Raw genomic sequence first — 6,918 nt, forward strand, 5'->3', positions numbered from 1 at the left:
AAATTTCTTTTGAGAGCCAAATTTTTTTAACTTAAACTTCTTCTAATGCCACTTCTTCAAAATAGACTCGCCCAGGCCATGGTATTTTGGCCCCACACTCAAGGGGCCAAACTGCCGCATGTGGCTCGAGAGCCACAGTTTGCCGACCACGGCCCTAGCCCATGGGATGATGGAGTGCAATCTCCCGTGAAAGGATCTCATGAACTTAGACATACAAGTTCATCTCTCCAAGATGCTCACAGCCACCAGTTGTTTCCGTGCCAGCTCATCCAATTAGTTGTTGGTGTATGCTTTCGTTGTTCCTACTCAGATCTCCTCGGACCTTGAGCAAGCGATTTACCCTCTATGGGCTTCAGATTCCCCATCTGCATAACCACCATCATAACGGGCTTGCTGAGAGGATGAAATAAGTTCAACCATGTAAAGCACTAGAACAGTGCCTGGCACAGAGTAAGTTTTCAATAAATGTCAGCTAGTTTCACTACTACAAATTGAAGATACATAAGCACTGGGAATCCCTCAGGTAACATGAGAAATGAATATATACACACAGGAAGGAAGTGGAAGTTGGCTTATATTTACAAGGACAAGTATTCCAGATTCCACCCATGTACATTAATGAGTAAAATAAGACAGAAAGATCGGAACCACTTTTATCTCTACCAAGGTAGATTCTGACCCTCTTGGCCAGTGGACCTATCTTTGCCTTTGTAACCCTAACTTAGCAGGCCAGAGAGTTTCTGGAAGATGGTAGGATGTGGGTTCAGGTAGCGAAAGGTCGTCACTTAGACTGACCTGGAATTCCCTCGTCAAGAATATCTCCTCCCTGCTCTCCAGAGAGGAGGGCCAATGTCATTTGCTGTAACTGGCCTCATGGTGAGTAAGACCTTATTTTTGCAAGAGGTAACATGGCATTTAGAAAGAGCCCAGCCTCTGGAGATAGAGAGGCTATATATAAAATGCCAGTTTAATGCTTGGCACACACTATGTGCTCAATAAATGCCATTCTTATTTACTATGGTTGTTACTCTACAGTGGTTAATCCCATCGTAATCTTTGTGTCCTTCAGTAAATCTGGACTTAGATTTGAAACAAATCCAACTTCAGGCCAGGACTGCCTGTCCCTGGAGATTCTCTCATCCCTGGAGATTCTCTCATCCCTGCAGAGCTCACCTTTTAGCTCCAGAGGTACAGACTCATCTATGGCTAGGATGACATTTTGACATGAAACTATGTCCTTTCTCTCTCCTCCCCCAACCCCACCCGAGCAAGTAGCCTGTTTTGAATTCTGTTTTGGGGAATGGGTAGGGAGGTTTGCAGAGGAGGAAAAAGAAAGGGTTAGTGAGAGTAGATACAGTGTCTTAGCCAAAACCTGGAGTAGGGGTGGAGGAGCGAGTCTTTGCCCTCCCCATCAGCAAAGAAGGATGTTCCCATCCCCAACCCCTGCCCAGCCGGCCAGTGTGGCTCAGTGGTTGAGCGTTGATCTATGAACCAAGAGATCACGGTTCAATTCCTAGTCAGGACACATGCCTGGGTTGTAGGCTCAATTCCCAGTGTGGGACATACAGGAGGCAGCTGATCAATGATTCTCATCATCGATGTTTTTATATCTTTCTCTCTCCTTCCTCTCTGAAATCAATAAAAAAATATTTTTTTAAAAAAGAAACTTGGATGAGAAATATCCATCGGCTGCCTCCTGCATGCCCCCTACTGGGGATCGAGCCCACAACCAGGCATGTGCCCTGACTGGGAATCCAACCGGGGTTCATAGGCCGAAGCTCACCCACTGAGCCACACCAGCTGGGCTAGACTGTAAGCTTCTTGAAAGCAAGAGCATGTCTGATTTCTCCTTGTATTTCACCCCCACTCCTCTCACAGAGAGCCTGGCACACTTCAAGAGCTCAATAAGCATCTGTGGAATTGTGGACCAGTGTACAATTATAGTGACTAATAAACTGAAGAATGTTTTTGTGGAGGACAGAGAAGTCACCAAGTCCAAGATCAAATGACAAAGGATGAGCCAAGAAAAAACATGCTGTGGCTTGCTCACATTCCAGCAGTGTCTGAAGCAAGTGGAGAAACAGCCACTCACAGGCACATGGACAGTGAGATGTGGGTTTTCCCTCTTCTGATGGCAAAGGGCCTTTCTGGGCAGCAAAGCAGGTGGCAACAACTACCAGGCAGGTTGTTAAATCAACACTTACTTAATGCTCTATGGTTCGCAGAGCACTTCCACATACAGTGTGAACTGGATGATTGATTAGCTTCATGCCCTCTCTGTATTGAACTGGGTAAGTGATTGATTAGCTTCACGCCCTTCCATGAGTCAGAAAGGGCAAGTGACTTGCTCGTGGCTAAATAGTGAGCTGCAAAACTAAGGCAAAATCCTGAATCTTCTTGGATCTAAATTCACCGTGATTCTCCCATACAACCACCACACCACACTGGCTCTGAAGTGGGTAGATACAAAATACTGCACATGCCCAGAGATTATTAAGGTAACACACACAGAAACCTGGCTGAATGTCTGTGCAGTAACCAGTCTGGGCAGGGCCTTGTCAGAAGCTACCCCAGCAGCATGACAAAGGAGTGGGAAGGACCTCACCCCTCACTCTATGTGAAATGACTCATCAGCCAAGATGGCCCCTCTCCCGTTGAGATAGAGAGATGGATCCTTCAAGCTGACCCACTCCCCTCTTCCAAAATCTTAGGAAGCAGCATTAATATTGCTCAGTTTGACCACTGACCCCTGAGGGTCTCATATACATTTTTTAATCTAATTTTGAATCATAATACATTGAGAGTTTTAAAACACTTTAGGTAAAATGTAAAAACAACTCAAAATCACTTATTCCCCCTTTCTCCCTTGTTCTCGAATTCACCCCCCATTTTCCCTTTCTATCTATCCCTCTAGAACTTATTTATACAAGCAGAAGCAAACATGAATATGTATTTCCCTCCCACCTTTTTTCCCCCACAGAAAATACAGCATCGTGCAGTTATGTAGAGTTTCAGGGCGTGAATCCTTTTTCTCCACTGCCACTGCCAGCAAGCCCGAGGCAGAGGCAGGCAATCCATAAGCACATGTTGGAGGGCAAGGCCAGCCTGAACAGACGAATCAATTTCCAGGGACAGTCCAGGGTACGGAAGGCAAGTTCTGATGACTGACATCTGTTTACAAGTGTCAGTGGCAAAGCAGTCCTGTCTGCTCAGAGCACGGCAGGGTCTGAAAAGGCATCTTCTCCCGGAGGGGCACAGAGCTAAAGGTCGCCCCCTTTTCAGGAGTAACAGGCACCAGGCAACACCAGCACCTGTCTTCTGGGTCACCAACGACAGCACCCACAGGACAAAGGGTGCAGAGGGTGTTGGTGAATCGTTCAAGAAAACAAAAATGTTCAGAGAGCTTAACCACAAAGAAATGGAAGAAGCTCTTCTTTCACTGCCCCAGCCTCAGACCACTTTTCTAATCACCCTAAAAAAAGATTGGCGACCATTCTGTCCCATCTGGACCAGGACTGAAGGGGCTTGTGGGAAGTGATTGTAAATGCACCCGACCTTCACAGAAGGTAGCTCTGGGTCTAAGCCTGGGCAAAGCTTCCTTGGGGCCTGCACTGGCTCATGTTCACAGATGGTGCAAAATCACTGATGGGGAAGCGGGGGTGTGCACGCTGCCGGGAAAGTGGACTAATATTTTTGGGAAGTTTTAATTTGCTTCAATTAAGAAATTCAGGCCAGCTCTGAGCAAAACAGAAGTAGGTGAACTTCTTTTCAGAGGACTGTGCACAGTCCTCTCTGGGCCCCTCCACCCTTCTGCAGGCCTATCACTGAGGGACCTCACCCCAGCCAGCACTTCCCACTGGCCAGTTCCAAGGTTCAAACCATCTCCTCCCCACTCTCCCACCAGACCAGACCAGGGCCTTGCTGGGGGAGAAATCACTGGGCTCCAGTGGACAGGAGAAACCTGGGTCTGGGGCCTCAGCATCTACCTCCAGGTCTGGGTCATGTCTAAACACTGACGGTTTTGGTTTTGTTTGTTTTTTTTAATATATTTTATTGATTTTTTTACAGAGAGGAAGGGATAGGGATAGAGAGTTAAAAACAATGATGAGAGAGAAACATGGACCAGCTGCCTCCTGCACACCCCCCACCAGGGATGTGCCCACAACCAATGTACATGCCCTTAACCGGAATTGAACCTGGGACGCCTCCAAACTGGTTTCTGCTGACGGCTCTTTTCTTGAGCAAATGGGCTCTGTATCTTGTGATCAAAGGAGTATGAGACATGGTAAGAATGTATGGGATGTGGTAAGGGCTCACTAATCTAATCTGTTAGATTGTTACCCTCATCACTGTGTACAGGCATTCCTCCATAAATCTTCAAGAGAGCTTTAAATACTGACCCCACGCCCCCACCTGCAGCCCCAGCCGAGGAGGTAGCTGCCTTCAGGGAGGCAGTTTATGAGCCACTAGGAACCCCTCCTGCCCTGACAGCTGCTTTAACAGGCTCTGTGGTAGAACCTGTGCCCTGCTAATCTCTTTCAAGTGAAAGTATAAATAAACTCACCCATTCATTGTGTGTGAGTATGTAATGCACACGTTTCAGAACAGGAACAATGCCGGCCCACAGTGGGGGTCAGGAAAGGCCGAGCTGGGAAGGGTGGGCTAACCAGACGCACAGCCTTCTCCTCCTTGAGGCCCAGCAGCCCGTTCCCTGGGAACCCAAGGACTTCCTGCCCTCCATGAGAAAGCCCTGAGGCTGAGGGTCAGTCTGCAGTGCATTGCTTCTTTCCCACAGGATTCCACCCTTCGGGGCCCTAGGGTTTGTATGGGGCTGGCTGGGTCAGGGGTGGAACTGGGCTCCAGCCCACTACAACCATCCCCCTCCTTCCCCACCCATCCAGGAGGTGAGGCCCTTGGACTTGCCAAAGGTTGAAGGCCCATGGGTGTGTGTGGGGGGGAGGGGGGAAGAGTACCTTCAAGACCACTACAAAAGAACACACCCTGCCTGCCCCTGCCCCTAGGTCCATACCTTCTAAACCTGTCAGTGTTGACTTTTCTATTAATACAATATATATTTTTTATTGATTTTTTTACAGAGAGGAAGAGAAAGTTAGAAACAACAATGAGAGAGAATCAGCTGCCTCTTGCACACCCCCTACTGGAGATGTGCCTGAAACCAAGGTACATCCCTTGACCGGAATCGAACCTGGGACCTTTCAGTCTGCAGGCCATCGCTCTATCCACTGAGCCAAACTGGTTTCAGCAGTGTTGACTTTTCCAACAACAGATGGGATCCCAGAAATGTAGTAGTCCCCAGGTAGGAAAAAATGTTTTTTCCCTACAACTCAACTGTACCCTTATAATGAGCCCAGTGATTTATTTTATTTTTTTTTTTATGAGATAGCCAGAATAAATTATCTTTTATTAAGATTCTGTTCTAGGATATAAGTTGTCCTTTTATTAAATCATTTTTATTTTTTAATTACATGGTATGTACATTATTATATTAGTTTCAGGTGTATACCTTCAGTGATTAGACACTACATAACTTACTAAGTGATCATCCTGATAAACTCACACCCATCTGACACCATATAAAGTTATTAGATTATTATTGGCTATATTCCCTATACTATGTGACTGAGTTACTTGTAGGGGTGCTTGGGTGGTGATGCTTCAACATGGTCTGAGGCTAGGTGTACTGATGAGCCCAGTGATTTAAACTCAATCACTTCATGTCTAATTGGGTCACATCCCCTTTTGGGGGCTGGGTCTATCCCATCCCCCAACACCCTGTCAGCTGACTTCCAGGGCCCACAGGATTCTCTGGGACACCTCCCTTTTCCAGGCAAAAGATATCTGGACAACTGTCACCAGCCCTATCCTGTCAGGTCCTTCCACACTGCTATCTCCTGCTGCCGTGGTGGCATAGGGAGCATCTGACAGGTCACTATCCCCCTAATTCCAAGCAGGGAGTGAGGCACAGGGCCCCTCCATCCTGAGAGCCCCCCACCCTAATGTTGGGGACTTGTTCCTCCACTGCTTCTAATGCTCTTCTCAAAAATCCTCCCCTCCTCATTCTGGAGCTCTTATCTATTTATGGTCCCGTTTCAATCTCTTCTGATACTGTGTTTCCCCGAAAATAAGACATCCTCCGAAAATAAGACCTAGCTCAACTTTGGGAGAAAAAATTAATATAAGACACTGTGTCTTATTTTCGGGGAAACAGGGTAGCTTAGCCCTTTCACTTAAAACCTGACATCTTTATCCTCTCCAGTTCGGCTAGGAGGGGTGAGAACCACCCATGAATTAATATTTCATCTAACACCTCACCACACTCTGGGGGAAAGAAAAAACAAATATGCATCTGGATCTGCCTGTCCCAGACAAGTCTAGGATTCTTCAGGAGATCCCCAACCCAGGGCAGGTGGGCAATGAGCCCTGTCTGAGAGTGGGGCTGGGCAAAGGAGGGAGTGTTGCCCAGTGGCCTGCTGACAGCCCAGGCTTTGAAGTCATACAAGCCTAGACTCACCAGATCTCCTCCATTTACTGGTGTGATCTAGAGCAAGTCACTGAACTCCTCTAAGCTTCTGTTTCCTCGCCTGTAACAAGATGCCACCCACTGCCCTGACCCTTCCCAGGTTTGATTCCAGCCAAGGGCACATGCCTGGGTTGCGGGCTCCATCCCCAGTAGAGGGTGTGCAGGAGGCAGCCGATCAGTGATTCTCTCTCATCATTAATGTTTCTATCTCTCTCTCCTTCTCCCTTCTCTCTGAAATAAATATATTAAAAAAAAAAAAAAAAAAAAGGATGCCACCTACTTCCCAGGACCCCTGTGAGGAGCACAATGCCAAGCTCTTGGCTCAGCACCTGGCATGTAAATGCTCCACAGATGAGGTCCATCCGTTATGACTCGGA

The sequence above is a fragment of the Pipistrellus hanaki genome (assembly GCF_964339955.1).
Source record: "Pipistrellus hanaki genome assembly, chromosome: 8".
Classification (NCBI taxonomy): Eukaryota; Metazoa; Chordata; class Mammalia; order Chiroptera; family Vespertilionidae; genus Pipistrellus; species Pipistrellus hanaki.